General features: G+C 39.4%; 1 protein-coding gene across 1 annotated transcript in view; it reads left to right on the top strand.

Annotated features, from left to right (window-relative positions):
- The window catches only part of elmo1 (engulfment and cell motility 1 (ced-12 homolog, C. elegans)), a 74,696-nt gene that overhangs the window by 1,120 nt on the left and 57,407 nt on the right, over positions 1-16,169 (top strand). The window lies entirely within an intron of this gene.

Below are 16,169 nucleotides of genomic sequence, written 5' to 3'. Positions count from 1 at the left end.
TGTGATTATGATAAATGTGTTTGATTTAACGCTTTTCAGAAAACAGGAAATTGTACAAGCTAAAGTTTGCACTGGAATGAGATTTACATTTACAGCATTTGGCAGACACCCTTATCCAGAGCGACATACGGAAGTGCTTAAGTCTCTATCATTGGATACATTAATGCTGGTTCTCTAGGTTACAGACGGAAGCATTGTTCAAGTTATTTATTTATTTATTTTTAGAAGGAAGTGCTAGTTGAACTGTTTCATGAAGAAGTAGGTCTTCAACCGTCGTTTGAAAATAGCCAGTGATTCAGCTGTCCGGACCCCAAGGGGAAGTTCATTCCACCAACTCGGTGCCAGAACAGAAAAGAGTCTTGTTTGTATACTTGCCTTTTACCCTGAGAGATGGTGGCACCAGTCAAGCAATGCTGGTAGCTCTGAGGGTGCGGCGTGCAGTGCGAGGAGTGATGAGGGCTTTGAGTAAAGCGGGAGGTGGTCTGTTTTTGGTTTTGTAAGCAAGCATCAGTGTTTTGAATCTGATGCGTGCAGCTACCAGAAGCCAGTGGAGGGATCTAGATCAGTTCTTGATCTAGATTTAGATCATCCAGCCTCTAGAAAGTTTATGAGGCAAAAATATTATAATAGTTTTCTAATACATAATATACATGTTTGGTTAAAGCTGTCATCACTAGTTCCAAACCATCTAAAACGGTAATCGTAATACTTCAGAAGAGTTTTTTTTTGTTTTTGTTTTGCAATAATGGAATCTTTAACTGTACGGCATTACAGTTGAATTCTTAAATCTGATTGGGCAGAAAGCATTAATGAATTGTCTGTAATAGCAGGTCTGAGAGTATTTTCAGCTGAAAACAAATCACAGTTGTTACATATCATTTCTAAAGTAACTTATGGCTGATAATCCATACAATCTACACATAAGAATAAACAGTATCATCTGCATTATGGTGAATATTTCTGTAAAGAGAAGTTTGAGTAAGGAATCTCATCCAGTGTCAGCACTTCAGCACATTTTTTTGTCATAGGAAAGTCTTTGTACAGAGGCCTTCCAGTGTCAGATGCTTTCTGGTTTCTTAGTTACATGACAAGCTGGACGTTTTGCTTCATAACTTCCAGCAGAGATGAATGTTGAGGGTGGTGAGGGAATGACTGTTTATAGCTGCCCAACATTGTGTGTAACTATAAATGGATGAAAAGTATGGTTTGTTGTGCCATCCAGCCACATTACATCACCCGAATATGAACCCCAAAAACCCAAATGTTTTAGTGGATCATTTGGCATTTATCAGCTATCAAAAATGCTACATTCTTGGCATGCTTTATTTTTAAGGGGTTTGTCAGAAGACTGTCTTTTCACAGTGACAGCGGATTCCAGTCATCCTGAATTAGTTGAGTCACTTGTGTGGCTGACAGTCATTCAGACACCAACGCCTTTACTTTACTAGCTCTTCTGATTTTCTGTTGACTGTCAGAGGGAGAGATCATGCTCTAGTGTGTATCCAGCAACCCAGAAACACACACCGTACACTTTGGCTGCTAATTAAACCAGTGCAAAGTCATGCATAGTCATTAGGTTAATAACAGTTGATGCTGACATTTACATGTGGATAGTATGTAGGGCCTAACTGCTTATTTGAAGATCGTATCTGTTATTATGAAAGCAGTTGGGTGCAGCGCAGAGTGTGCTAAGAGCTAGGTTGGGCTCCATTCACTCTGTTGTTTGTATAGTCGCTCGATGTTTTCAATAAGCTCTGAGAGAGTCTTTGACATCCTGGCTTGGGAAAAGCAGTTGCTGAAGATGAATGAATTAATGAAATATAGTGGTATGAAAGTGTGACAGGATGGGTATTGCAGAGTATCGTGCACTAGATTCTTGGTGCATTCCTGGTTGTGGCTATCTTATGTGGTTTTCACACTGGGCAGGTTTGTTGTAGTTTGAATCTGAGTGATTGTTTCCTGGACTGGATTTTATACTCTGTGCATTGGAAATGAATGATCATGAACTAAAACACATGCACAGTTTACAATAGGAATACAACGCGGCACAGTTCCACTGCAACCGAACTCATCCCACCTTATAGAGAGAGTCTCGGGTTTGGCACCTTGCTGCACGACTTCGGTCCATGTGACCTGCAAACCGTGCTGCTTTTCAGACTGCCAGTATGGCAACCCGTTTATGCCCCTTGATCACTTGCATCCCATTCTGACCTTGATAGATTTGCTCTCTTTAACACTGAGATTTTAACGTTTTAAGATTGCAGATTAAAACCAGAGCCATACAATTGAATTTACCCCACATAGCTAGAAATTCTCTCACACATTTCCTTTTCTCACTCTCTCTCTCTTTTTTTTTCACTTTCATTTTATACAGCAGTGTCTGATCATGTCTTCCTAGCACCCTACCCCCATCTAAATCATACCAACTCACTTCACAGAGTTGTTACTTTGCAAATTGTTCCCCTGCTGATAGATTCCTCGTTGTCATTGTCTGTAGTTAATTCTTTTTGCACAGAACTTGAAGCGGTTTGCCCACCACGCTTTCAGGGACCAGCAGGTATCCTCAGACAGCAGGTACATCACCATTCCTCCTCCTCCTCGTCCTCTGACTATGTCCGTAGTTTCACAGGCACCGATTAATTTGCTGTTTCAGTTGAGATGAGATTTGCCTTGCATGTAATTACCACCTCTAGATTAATTACAGAAGAAGACAGGTGCAAATAGAGGTGTCAGTGTCACGGTGTTGCAAATGATGTACAAAAGAGGAGGAGCTTTACATAAGCACATTTAGTTCTAGCTTTTATTATGCTCATCAGTGAATGACAAATAAACTGAACTTCTTAGTCAGGGGAGTGAAAAACCTGTGCTCTCCAAAAAGCATTTGCATTTCTAGTAAAGCTCCAGGACACCAGGAATAAATCCTTAATTGCTTTCCAAACATATTTATGGTGGTTTTGTAGGTCATTTTGTTTGCCTACAAAAAAACAACAACAAAAAAACGAATTTCCATTTTAAAAACCTGAGACGATACATTAAGCAAAAGCAACAAAAGAAGGTTTGCCATGAGTTTCTCAGAACCTGATTTGAAAACAGTCAAGATTGGCTGAGCTACATGCCAGAGTTGGAGCGGAAGAGTGTTAGTGAGATCTGGATGTGTTTAAATGCCCTTTAGAAAATTGCGGGCGGGTGATACGGCAGAAAAAGATCCCATCAAGATCCTTGAAACCCTCTTCATAATCCACAATGTCTGGCATATGGTTCTATATTATTTTGCTGAGATGGTGCTGACATTAAGTGCCATCAAGAGCCATAATAGATTCAGAGCATGTTGTTCAGTCTTCATTTTCTTTCAGTTTATTCGTTACATTTGAATAACGCAAGTGGTGTAAAATTGCTTTTAACATCCAGTCAGTTACTTCTGATTTAGCGTGAGTAACAGCAAGGTCGTAATGACAACAGTGATGCTAATGATATCGATATTATAGCATCATATTGCCAAACTCTACAGAGGATAACAACGCAGGCAGATATGAAAGTTACATTTGGGTGAAAAAGTTCATCTTCAGTAAGCATGTTAATTTTGTTAAGGTCTTATGGTGAGAATATGTCCTGCATGGAACACTAGTCTGCAGGCACAAACACACACACGTTATTCACACACTCATTCATATCCAGGGACAAGTGAGAATCAGCAGTTCACCCTCTGGCATGTTTTTGGGGAGTGGGAGAACATGAGAGAAGCACCAGGGACCCTGAAGCTGTGCAGCGACAATGCTGTAAATATTTTATCTTGTACTGTTTTTTCTTTCTTAAACAGGTTTGTTTCCTTTTGTGTCCTGGGGAAATGGAAATATTTGCACTTGTCTGTAGGGTTGAACATTCCTGATTCGTCTAGCTTGCGTTATTGTGTTTAGTTTAGCAGCATGTGGGCATCTCAGACAGAGATGTCAATCATACATGCTCTTTATTTTTGTGTTGATGTCTTCTTGTGATCAAATTTACTGATCTATCTGGTGAATTTAGTCATTGCTTGAGTGGAGTTATTCCATTTATGTTTGTTCTTTCATTAAAATGTTTGTTGATGTTTTTAAGATCGTGTCCTTTGACACTAAATTCCTTGGAACGATAAGCTTATATCTTTGATTCTCAGGAATCTCTGGCCTTGCTGCTTCTGGCATCGACTTCTCAGACAGGCAGGAAACGCTGTGCAGATGTTCACTTGCTACATCTGCTTGCTCTGTGTCCTTCCAGCTGTGCTTGCCTGGATTGCCTATGGGGTTCCTGTAAAAGTTTCGGTCTCAGATAGTTGGCATACGCGACGGCTCGTGGCCTAGCGTGCAGGAAATAATCAGGCCGTATCCCTGCGGTGACCTACTCTCTCTTGCCTCGTCTGTGCCACCTCTCCAGCTCTTATCATTACCCGAGTATGCGAGTATCTGTTACGCCACTAATGAACTGGCCTAACACAGAGCTGCATAAATCCTGCTGGGATCCTGATGGCACGCCATGGATCGTGTGGATTTAAAGTGCAGCACTCGTGGCTCAGGTCTCGAACTGTTTTTTTCAAGACTTTCTCTAATGTTGAGATTTACTGGGTAGGTGCCAGGACCTAGCAGGTGCGTTAAATTTATTGTGCTAGGCGGCACTATTTCACCGGGGTTCTGTCTAAAGTGGGAGGAGTGTGACGAACAGCATGGGACCTTGCCTCGAATGAGCCTGTGCTGATATCGAGTGAATGAGCGTGTGCCAGTGAGAGAGAAAAACTCTTTTCCCTCTTGTAATGCAGGGCATGTCAAACCAAAACTTATCAAGGTGAAGAGAACATTCGGATGACTGCGGCACTGAAGTGGAAGCGAAAGGTTTTAGCCACGTTCAAAGCACCGCACATTAATTCCTTTGAAAGTCTTGGCTTGGCCTGCTTTGACTTCGCAGAAAGTTATAGCAGTCACAAATTTCTTTCTTTTTCAGCTGCATACTGATATCACACTGCTGACCTCAGCTTGTTTGCGTTAAAGGTCTGAATTTGTCTGCATTTTTTTTTCTGCAGATGAACCACACGCTATTAGATACCTTCTAAAATGTTTGTTTTGGTGCGTGTCTACTTCTGCATTGCTCTCTTTGAGCGGAAAGGCATGAAAATTGTTAGTTTTTTTGTTTTCACACGAGACACCACCAAGCTTATTTTTGTGCACATCAGCGTAGTATCTGTTACAGTATGAAGCGTGCCGATTGTATTACACTGCCACGGAGTTCTTCATTCACACACTGACCTTGACTTTCCCTGCAGAACACAGATAAAACTGAATGTTAAATGCTGAAATGCGGCTCTCCGACATGTACGCTTCATTGACTCTTGCGGGGAAAATGACCCATTTATGACGAGATAAAAATGCACTAGAGCTGCTGCCGCCAATCTCAGTGTAGACAGCAGATCTTTTTTTTAATCCCCTTGATGCACAATCGTATATCTTAGCAAAGGCAGCACAGTATTAAAGCAGACAAGCTGTCTGAGTGGTTGTGTAATTTTAGTCATTTGTTTGAATGTCACAAATCCTTTAAGAGTCTTTTTTAACCCATTCATACACTTTTATTTACTCCATCTGCCTCATTTGTTATTAAATGATAAGACCATGGCAGCACAGCAGTAATGAAATTGTGTGTCACACACCTAAAGAACAACGTAACACATCGTGATGTGCAGAACGTCTCCCTCGGCAAATACCTACAGGGGATAAGGGCGTCTGCCAAATGCTGTAAATGTAATGTAAATGGGATGGATTTGTAACATCGGAAAGTTGGGATTAGTAGTGAGCTGAGCTGCATTAGAGATGAAACTGTAGAGATCTAATTAGAGACCTCGCTAAAACATTTTCAATTCGGAAATTCACAAGGCTTTTTAGTGACCTCGATCTATGCTTTCTTGCGGACAGAAGGCCGAAATACTGTGGAAATTCCGTGGATGCTTTTCGGAGATAATTAGGGTGTTTTCTATCTGTTTATTTAGGTCTAAGTCTAATATATAATCTCTTCCTGATACTGTGGCCTTCCTAGAACAGTTCTAACCTTATAATTGTCTGCATACTATTTAATGAGTTTTCAGGAGGTTTTTTTTTCTTGCCACTGTCGCCTCTAGCTTGCTGCAAGCAGATTAAGCCCAAATGGTCTTAATGGGGGTTTTCTGAGGTATCCTCCACAGTGTGAATGGAGTGTTCACACCTTCCGAAACAAACAGCACCCAGGTTTCAGTTTAAACGGGCTAATTAAAGCTCATGCCATGCTGTTTTCACACCCAGTTCATTTGCTCAAGTCCTTGTCAGAGATTTTGTGTGACACTTGTGAATCTTTTCCATGTCGTTTCATTTGGCTTCAGACTGAAGTGATTTCCAAGTGAATCTTATGGTTAGTACAGCTGGTGTTCCCTGATTGGTCTGAAATTTTGCACAATGGTGAAAGCATAGTTTTTATTACCACAGATCGCTACTGAAATTCAGTTGTGCCAATTGTACCCGGCTTGTATACTGCATGCACCACAATATCTATGGCTAATAATAAAGCATTTAAAACAGGCTGCCATTACAGTTTCTCAGTAACGTAATCTGTTCCTGATTTAAGGACTTATAGACTTTGGGAGAGAAAGACATGTCTGCTGAGGGAATGTCATCGCTGCTATAAAGTAAGTGATGACAGGTACACATCATTAAATGTAACTAGGAATGGATCAGTCATTTACAATGGATGACTAAAAAGTGTGAATATAAATTCATGGAAAAAACAAATCGTTTGCAAAAGGAAACATCTTGCAATATGCTGCTTTAGTATAATATTCAACATCCTGTTTTGTATTTAAGACTACACCAACTGCATTATTGACCAAATGCATTATTAATCACATTTTTTTTTGAGTGGTCATAAGGATGCGAGCATTTAATCCTGTAATGGATACCACAGTCCATAAAAAGTCCATCTGAAAAGAGAAACATTAGTTTTCCAAGTGGTGACTGATGCTGAGGGATGTTATGATGGAAGTTATTACCCCTGTTTAAAATGAATTACAAATAATAACGATTCATAAGCATTCATCAACAATTCAGCAATAAATCACAATTCATCTGATGGAGAAGGTTGACTTTGTTAATGCGACTCAGTTTGACAGCGTTTGACTCATTAACTCGACTGGTTCAAACTCATAACTGGTTGTTCTGAGAATCTGGCTGTGGCAAGTGGTCCAAGTCCTCTGAGTGACTTGTTTTTCTTCCCATCATAAATAACAAAGGTGAACATGCCAATGCAGCTGTGTTTTAAAAAAAATAATGCTGTGGCATGAATCTTTCCTCATTTTGTCAGAAACTCTCCTGAGCCTCCTAACACTGCCGCTGATGCACTGCTGCTTTCTAACAAGCGCTGTGTGAGCCTCCCTGTGCCTCTGACAGCACTGAAACCTCATGAGCAGTGTGTACATCTGCAGGCAGTCCTTTTCTCTCTGTGAGGCCTGAAATCACAGAGACGAATTGCTGCGCAGTTTAACAGACTGTGAATCTGTTTTTCTTTTGTACATATGCGAGTTGCTCTCATGCCACTCTTCTGTTTAAGACATGCTTGACGTGGCGTACCGCTTTTGTCGGGATACGTGTCAGGTGGCTTTCTGCTCCTCTGCTGTGCTTTAGTTATGCTCTGTTTGATCTGATTATCACTGTCTATGTTTCTCTCGCACCAGACGAGGCATCTGTCTACAGTACGCTCCATCACCAGTTTACCCTCTAACTGCATTAACTGCAAATAAAAAAAAATAAAAAAATGAAGCAGTATTGTTCAATGATTTTAAACAAACCTAAGTAAGAACACGTCTGTGTCATCGTAAATACAAGTGTGAAAGTTTGCTCCCTTTCAGAACAAAGATTTTATACCAATCGGACATTTAATCCCTCATAGATATTTCCTCATTATTTCAACGGACAGTATTTTAAGATGATAATAAAAGTTCACGTTTAGCTTTTCCCTGACTGAATAGGATCTAAATATTGATGACAGTCCAGCCTAATGAAATGGCTGCAAATAAGATGCATCAATTTGAAGTGGGCCTGATTTTGTTTTTACGTAATATCACTCGAATATCAGCACGCATTCCGAACAGATGACAGATGAAACATGTGTTGTGAACTTGATGTGGGGAATAAACACATACTTCTCTGTTCAGTCATCTAAACATTTGGATTTTTCACTAGCTATCCTCACTTCTAAGCAATCCCGAGAAGGTAAATGAAACGCAGCAAACATTTTTTATTAAAAAATTAATTATTTATTAGTATACACAATATGTACAGCATGTGATTGGCCAAAACAAAGGATCTGCTTCAAATGGCTGCTGAACTTTTAAGTCTCAACAGTTTATTCTATTGCATTGATTGGTACTGCTGCAGTATTTATTTATTTATTTATTTATTTATTTATTTATTTATAGTGCTCATTTCGATCCTCTAAAAATACTTAGCTGGGTCTGTATCTGTTGCACTGACTACCAGTTTGTGACCCTTGTTGTAAGCCCAACCTTGGACTTTATTGAAATGGCTTTGGAGACATCTTCATTTAAACCTTTTAGAATTTTGTGCTTTTTAAACTACTTTTATGTTATAGTTTCTTTTCTCTTCATGTCCACGTGGGTTACCTCCAGATTCTCAGCTGCTTTTTGTCAGCTTGGATCAATTCAGTCTAAAATTATCCATAGATATCACATCTTAGATCTATCTAGGAAGAAAAAACATTCTCAAAATATACACATCTCTGGAAGTGATTGTAGTACGATGGCAAACACATTTAAGGGTGTAATCTCATCACTTGGTGAAATGTGGAACGAATTATTTTTAAAACTGACTTTATTTATTTGTTATTTACAGTCAATAGTAATTGACTTGTTTTGGGTTTTCACTTATTTAGTGCTATCCGTGCTGCCTTGTAAATCATTACACACATACACTCCTCCATCCTCTATGTGTAGAGGAAATATCTGAGAACAGACTCGGGCAACTTCCTGTTATAGCATTGTGCTCACATTCATTTCCTGCTTTAACATGCACAATTGAATCAGTTATTGCTCTTAACTTGTGCATTTATTCTGCCTTTCAGAGTAACATTCATATAATATAAATCAGGTGATCAAAGATTGCAAGCTTCCTTTTAAAGCTGGAGTGGTTTTCTTTCTGTCTTGTTTTCCTTCCTTATACTTGCAAAAAAAAAGTGCAAGCCACAATTAAGACATGAAAGGGCAGACAATAATACAGTGGTAGGTCAATATGCCTCTGTTCCTAGCTGAAAATAGACTTACAGCAGTCACATCAAAGCCTATGCTCCAAAAGAAGGGCAGCCTTCAGAGTTGTAAGATTTAACCACCATAAAGAAAAATAAATAGAGGGCCTCAATGAATGGGTAGGGCTGAGGACAAGGAAAAGTGTGTGTGTGTGTGTGTGTGTGTGTGTGTGTGTGTGTGTGTGTGTGTGTGTGGGCACATAATAACAGCAGCCTGGTCTTGTGGGTGGGGTTTAAGGGCGTTCCCGCTGGTAGTTCTTGCTTTGGTGGCGATGACTCGTCTGTCTGTCCGGTCAGAGTGTTAAGCCCTGGACCTCTGGGATTCAAGGCTACGAGTGTGTATTAGAAACAGTGAGAGGGTGAAGGAGGGGTAAAGGACAGCTGGGTGGCTTTGAGTGAGTGGGGGGTGTTAAATCACAGTGTCGTCTTTGTTTCCCTCCCTGTGCCAGTCACACAGTGACTCGTTTTAAGACTGCAGCCAGTGAGAGTGTGTGTGAGAGTGTGTGTGAGAGTGTGTGTGAGAGTGTGTGTGAGAGTGTGTGTGAGAGTGTGTGTGAGAGTGTGTGTGAGAGTGTGTGTGAGAGTGTGTGTGAGAGTGTGTGGGTTCAGTCTCTGTGTGTGGGGGGGTTCAGTCTCTGTGCATGGGGGTCAGCCTATGTGGGGGGGGGAGTGTGTGTGTGGGGGGGGTGTCAGTCTCTATGTGTGTGGGGGGTCAGTGTGTGGGGGGGGGAGGTCAGTGTATGTGGGGGGGGTTAGTGTGGGGGTCAGGTTTTGGGGGTGGTCAGTTCGTGTGTGGGGGTCAGTCTGTGTGTGTGTGTGGGCAGTCTGTCTGTGTATCTGTGTAGACTGTGCATATCTGTAACAGACTGTGCATCGCAGCTGTGTTCACAGTTCATCAGGATGAATGTTAACTTGTTAATGTTGTCTAAGGAATTTAGAACATACCTTTTTTAAGACATTCTGTACCTTGCTGTCCCTGTCTGTGCTGAACCATTTTTCTTGAAGTAGGACATATAAAAATAGCAATAAATCAATCATGGAACTTTCAATCTAGGCTAGCAAAACCCGTCGGGATTTTCTCTGATGTGCTGCTCTGATTAGCAGGAATGCTAACCTTGCCATTTAAAAAGGGTAAAACTGGATTTTTTTATGTTCATGTAGCTTCTTCAGACACAATATTGTATCATTTGACTTAACATTATGCAGTCAGTAGAATTTGCTTTGAATGTTTTTTTTTCTTATAGTTCATTTTTTTAGTAGAATCTAAATCTAGAACCTTTTAGAACCTTGACATGCTCACAATGGTCTAGCAGCACAATGACATTAGAGATCATCATGGTTTTTAAAAGCATGAATATAGGAATGATTATAGATGAAGTATTTAATTTGTAGATGTATCTCAGTTCTTGCAGAAAAACTTTAGATGTTTCCTTAAAAATGTGATATTTTTATTGACACTCACTTTTTATATTTTATGTAAGCATTATTTCATTTTTATTATAATGGCCCACTTGTTTTTCTTTGAGTTTTTATGGCTGTTCATTACACTAACAGAAGGATTGAGATATTCTCATGTATTCTGTTTTGTTTAATGGTTTTACGATGTTAGGCAGATGTCCATATCACTTTTTTGCGTCAGTATTGTGTTGATAAAAGGTAATGGAAATGCATTAGGACTAGTGTTTTTCATGATGGATGAAAATAATATGTTTTGAAAGCACCAAGAGGTCAAGCCAGGAATAAAATCATAATGTAGGCTGTGAAATAAATAAAAAATAATCAATACGAATCATGGTTAGAGAAAGCACAATATTGCTTCCTTTCAGATGGCCATACTGCAACCTTAAGCATCAACCCATTTCGCTACTGATCCTGTAACTTAACAGCTAAGAGAGACCATCAACACATGACTTACAAAAGACTTCTTTCTAATAACTCCTCACCATTTGAATTTGTGCAAAACTAGATCATTGTGAATAAAATGTAATGAACTGCAGTATAATAAGTAAGTAATATAACACTACGATGTGGTGTGTTGCGAGGTCCTGACACTCTATTAAATAAATGTATCTCCATATAGACACTTATTATTTTTATCATTAAATGCTATATAATGGGAAAGAAAACACATAAGAATGATATTTTTTTGCTTAATTAGATGCCTGTTAGTATAGAAACAATAAATTGAACATCCTATGCTAATGGATTTGGTGGGGATCCCACCATCACCATCAGGTCTGTTAGGTTCTTGTTAGTGATTTATAAGCCAGAAACATTGACCATAAAACTTTGACCTTGCTGTGATCTTGACCTGTTCAAAATTGGATCAATTCCATAAATGTAGAACTCTAATAGTAATAAGAATGTGTTGTGTTTAGTGATTATTTCTATATAATTCCTACAAATCTTCTTGAGATGTCGCTCTAAACACAGACAATCAGGCGACATCTTCTGATCAGTCAGATTTGAGAACTCCAGATCCATATACCTTACTAAAAGCTACATGTGGTTACAGGTGTTCGGATGTTCTTATCGTGTGACCTACTCGATCGCGCATCTTTTTACTTCACAGGTAATTCTGTGATCTTTCAAGCAAGATTCGATACTGATTTATATCAAACATTACATATATATATATATTTTTACTTGAAATAAAAATCATAGAGGTGTCATTTATGACCGAATTCATTTTGACTTAATTGCAAAGGTAATGTTGGGATTTAGTCTCAATTTCATTAGCCGACAATTTGAATAACTGCATTTGAGAGCATAAAGGAAGCACATGGCATGTATCAGGCATATGGTCCAGTCTCTATTTTTGTAGTTCACTTTACAGAAAGGTGAGACGTGACCTTAATTTACAAGCTGTCTGAGAATCTTCCCTAGTACACAGAGTGTAGCCACTGGACACGATAACAGATCCTTCAGCATAGAGGCACAGTGTTGTAGTGTGAAAGTGGTCAGGCCTGGGAACCCGCTAGCTAAGTGACAGCCTTCATTAATCTTTAAATTGTGTGATTTATTACGAGCAGTATGTTGGTCCACATAACAGTGGTGTGTTTGTTTTCTAGATTCTCCCTGAATAGCTCGGTCTGTCTATAAGACTGACCGCAGCTGGAACTGTGACGAGGCTGATCAGAGCCGAGCACTCCTCGTGTTGTGGACTAGCCTCACCTCACATAGGAATACGCAGAATGGTAGTTTTGCAAACATTTTGGCATGCTGCATTACACAAATATGAATTTGCCTCTGCTTAACGGAATAGAGGAAAAGAGTTCAGCTGTAGGGGGAATAAGCTTAACGGAACATAACGCCTTGTAGTTATGGCAATGTTTGTGTTTGCTTGTTCCTTTTCTGCAGTGGGGAAGTAATATCCTTGTGGTTTTATCAGTAATGAGGGAGGAAGAGTGTTTAGCTTCGGCACTTTGTTTATGTAATTCTGTTGCTTTCTGCTTGCTACAGTATGCAGGCGTTTCCCCAGAACCCTGTACATGCACCACTAATTTTTATGAATGAAGGTCAAAGTTGAGCTACACTGACTATTAAACTTTAAATTATACATTTATTCAGTTCATTATGGCATTTTGTTTAAAAGGTTTAAAAGTTATTCACATAAAGGTCTTCACTGGGGGATGAATTACAATGACTCAATGATTTTTGATGTGGAGGATGTTTTCTCTATAACATGCAAGTGAATTTAATGTCAAAGTTGGCAAACAAAAAGTGAAGCCAGTTCTCAGCAACACTTTTAATCATCGAAGCCCTGTATTTTCCAAGTTATGTTAACCAGAAAGCTTTGAGTTAATTTCCAGCTTGGGAAGGCTGATCATGAAGTGAAGCAGTAGCTCATCACCAGCTTGCCTTCAGCTTAAGTATAGGGTACAAGGCAGAAAGTGCTTGGTCCCCTTAATTGCTGCTTGCAACTCTATTTTAACATGGTTTATGTTTGTCTCTTATAGCTAATCATCAGCCAGGATAATATGCTGTGACCATGAAGTATCCAGGCTCTGTTTTTAGGTGCTGATAGTAAAGATCAGATCGGTGTGGAGAGCCGCCGAAGAAATAAACATTTATATGTAGATGTTTTTATGCATAGTTGATGAGAGTAATAAAGGGTAAATATACTATAAGACAGGACTGCTGTTGGTCCACTGCAGGGTTATTAAACTAAAATATGTCTTCCATTTATATAAAATGTCTTTTTAAAGATGTCTGGGTAAGTGGCTACCATGACTGAATGTTTTCAACAGTTATCTTTTAATGCATAACCATTAAGCCATTAGTGATCATTTCCATGCTATAAATGAGATGCATCAATTCACAGTAGTTATTTTTGTTTTATGAAAGGCACATCACACTATTCAGTTAGTGCCCTGAACTCTTAACAGATGAGACGACGGACTTCTTTTGTCTTTTAAATATTCCTTTTTCTTCCCTGTATTTTTTTTTTTTTGTCTTTTTTTCTTCTCTGTACAAGCTCTGTCAACACGTTACCAACCAGAAAAGAGAAATGTATATACATTTTTTCTGAGAATTTGCACCAGAAACTGTGCTGGTTTAAAGTTAGCAAATTGAAGTAATTGAGTAACAGTATTCTTCCATTTGGTGTTTCACTCTGCTAGTGTATGTTACAATATAATACCGCAGTCCGGGGGGGCCCTCAGAATACATGAGCACTTATGACCATGTAAGATATTTACATGCATTGAATGTTCTCTAAAGTCTCAATGTCTGTTCTTCTGGACATGACCTTGTAAAACTATAGGTGTAATTTCTGTAATTAATGTTATTCCTTGTTTCAGACTGACCATTTACTTTGCAATTTCTGATGACACACAGTGTTTTTGTGGAATTGAATTTTTGTTGAATTTTCTTTATTACATTTTGACAATCACTGTTTTAAAGTACTGTTTGACTAAAGAGCGTGGGCATGCCCTATTTTTACCTTTAGGGAAATGTGTTGTTCCACTTCCTTTATTCTCTGTGCCTTTTCACAAACAAAGCCAAACCGTAGATCTTTTATGTTCCACTATTGCTTTTCCACTGGATCAACAGAAATGTGTGTATAAAAGTCTTGCATCTTGCAAACTATGCTGCTGTACCATTGCTAGGGAGCCAAGAGCGAAAGAAATGAACAAGGTGGCTTAATGTTGCCTCACTGTGATTCCCCATGTCCAATTCAGTCATCTCTTTGTGCTCCTGATGTTTAGACCGAAGATTCTCCCTTTATTTTGCTTTGCCGATGTCTGGGATTTTAATAAGGAACTGGTGTTCTGCGGTTAAACTGATTTTTCTGATATCCTGGTTACCTAATAAACAGTTTATTTCCAGTGTAAGGTGTGTTTCATAACCCACATATCCAGGCCACTTGGTGCTTTTTATAACCCTGAATATTTTTGAAAAAAAAGCTGTTTAGGATTTTTTTTTTTTTCCTTTTTTTTATTATTATTATTATTATTATTTCACCATACCCAAAACTGCCCACTCCATCCCACTCTGTACAGAGTAGTGCTGAGTGCAGCAGTGCCTTCACATTGTGCATTCATAGCTGTTTCAATATTATAGTGCTTTTGCTTTCAGAGCTGCTGAATAAAGGTTTTCTCTTTCTCTGGAGATCTTTACCTCTCCCTCCTCCACTTCTATCTGGCTTTTTATAGGAGGACAATGGGTATGGAGGGGAGGTTCTTCTTTGTCCACCTATTTTCCAGGGTTGAGGACAAATGGCTCATGCTGGCAGAGGTCAGCTCTGTTTTTGTTCTTATCACACAGCTGTGGTCGGAAAACATTCACATAACGAATTTATCAATCTCCACCATGTTCTTGACCGTGTGCCATGTTGTGTCAAATAAATTGCTGCTGCTTTCGTCTGACTTTATTCTTGGAGAATGATAAACCCTCTGAGACTCAAGACATATGAGAGTTTAGCCTCTGCTGTCCTTGCAGGGCTCTGCTGATGGAGAGTGTTATAAAAAATATCCAGACCATGCTGGTGGGACCATTAGCATCCAAGCTCACATTCCTGACACAGTGCTGTTGTTCAGCTGTGAATGACTCCAGTCCAGGGCGTAAGTCCTCAGCTATGTCAATTGTCCATTTCAGTAAGCCAAGAGTCATGTTGGTCTTATGGGGATGTAGAGGAAATCTCTAGAATTTCTCTTCTCCCAACTCTTCCTCTGTTATAAACACAATTAAGTGGAAAAGACCACTGTTATCTGCCAAAGATTGATTCAAGAGCACAGTGAAGCTTTATTTATTTATAGTGAGAGAGTTCGCTATGGTAATTCAGTCAGGTTCCTCCTATTGTATCTTTTTTTTTTCACCTTAACAACATTGGCATAGTGAAGTGAAAGGTGTTCTCTGTTTAGATCTTGAAATGCACTTCCTAAAACAATAAATTCCTAGAGATCATCTGATCTGTCTGTAGTGAGTGTGTGTTGGGCTCAGTTAGGAGGTACACGATTAGCCTGTTGCCTGCTGAGAACCTGAGCCTGGTAGCAGAAGGTTACACAACGAGAGGTCATATTTACGCAGGATGAAGCTTTAGCCCTGCTGACCCTTTAGGTTGCTTTGCCTTTGATCTTAACGGATCCCTGACACGCCTTGCCATCGTTTGAGAATGAGGACCAGCCATGACCGATTGATGATTGCTGCCCAGCTTGTGGGAGAATTTGCATTAAAATGAAAAGCTAAGGTTGGTGGTAGTCATATTGGTGTAAAAGGAAATAACTCTCCAAGTAAGGAGTTGGTAATAACCTATTTACACATCACCAATTGTTTCAGCACTGTGGCAAACCTGTTATAATAGATGCAAGTATCAGAACTAAGACTTCTACCAGCGGCTAGAGAGTCTGATATGTTTTGTCAGAAAT

Source organism: Tachysurus fulvidraco, chromosome 24 (assembly GCF_022655615.1).
Source record: "Tachysurus fulvidraco isolate hzauxx_2018 chromosome 24, HZAU_PFXX_2.0, whole genome shotgun sequence".
In the NCBI taxonomy this organism is placed as follows: domain Eukaryota; kingdom Metazoa; phylum Chordata; class Actinopteri; order Siluriformes; family Bagridae; genus Tachysurus; species Tachysurus fulvidraco.
The sequence above is the reverse complement of the archived record's forward strand: the minus strand, read 5'-3'. Positions and strand labels throughout refer to the sequence as shown.